Genomic DNA, 881 nt, shown 5'->3' on the forward strand with positions numbered 1-881 from the left:
TACTGACCTGAAGCCTAAAAAATTGCCAGCCACCACAAATCAATCAAATAACAAAATTCATATTAATGACCTGTAAGAATAGAATGGAGGAAATCAAATACCAAAATTGGATTGTTGACCTACATGCAAGAAAAAAAACTAGAGGCAATCAAATAACAAAACTGGAGTTGATTTTGATAATGTCACTAAATAAGTAACTACTGACTGAAAAGAACAAAAAGTAGAAATTACCGGTAGCAGCAGTCTTATGTTGTAATGATTGGCTGCTTAGAGAAACCATCCCAGTCTGCACTTTGCACAAAACAGAGAACCTCACCTACATCAAACAATCATTCTGCAATGTTAAACCATGCCCAAGCACATGCTCGATGGCTAAATTTCCAAGTAACACATACATGGCAGCAAAATTCAAGAAAAATGAACTATGCTCAATATCATAGGTAAATATTTCAATGAAAAGAAGATCCCCAGCAGGCATCTAATTATCATGGCACTGGCACTTTGCAAGAGATGGCAATTCAGTCAAGTGGCTTTCAGGCCACTTCCATTCTAAAAAATAAGAGGGAATCGAGTGGCATGAGAGAGAGAGAGGAGTGGGGAAGGGAGATGTGAACCTGGACGAAGTGGTGCAGCATGGATCTCGAATCAAAGAGGACAGGCAACGGTGGCGGTCCTGCTACTGCTGGTGGACGGAGTGTGTGGTCCTTGCCGTTGCCAGCGGGGGCGTGCCCGGGAGGTCGTCGGAGAGGGTGCGCATGGATCCGCCATTCAGCGGGCGGCGCCGGCGAGCGGACCTTGACCCGCCACCCCCCTGCGCGCACTCCTCCTGCGGCGGCGAGAGAGTGAGCAGAGAAGATCGGCGGGGGATGCGGCGCAGTAAG

The 881-nt window shown here is 47.0% G+C and overlaps 1 long non-coding RNA gene across 1 annotated transcript in view; it reads right to left on the reverse strand.

Moving 5' to 3' along the window:
- Positions 1 to 851, reverse strand: part of LOC119296824 — a 4,254-nt gene extending 3,403 nt beyond the window's left edge. Inside the window, exons 1-3 of the long non-coding RNA XR_005145396.1 lie at positions 615 to 851; positions 232 to 316; positions 8 to 70 (exon numbers count right to left, since the gene is read on the reverse strand). This is a non-coding gene — a long non-coding RNA (uncharacterized LOC119296824). The remainder of the gene's footprint in view (positions 1 to 7; positions 71 to 231; positions 317 to 614) is intronic.
- Between the last annotated feature and the right edge of the window lie 30 nt (positions 852 to 881).

Source organism: Triticum dicoccoides, chromosome 5A (genome assembly GCF_002162155.2).
Source record: "Triticum dicoccoides isolate Atlit2015 ecotype Zavitan chromosome 5A, WEW_v2.0, whole genome shotgun sequence".
NCBI classification, from domain to species: domain Eukaryota; kingdom Viridiplantae; phylum Streptophyta; class Magnoliopsida; order Poales; family Poaceae; genus Triticum; species Triticum dicoccoides.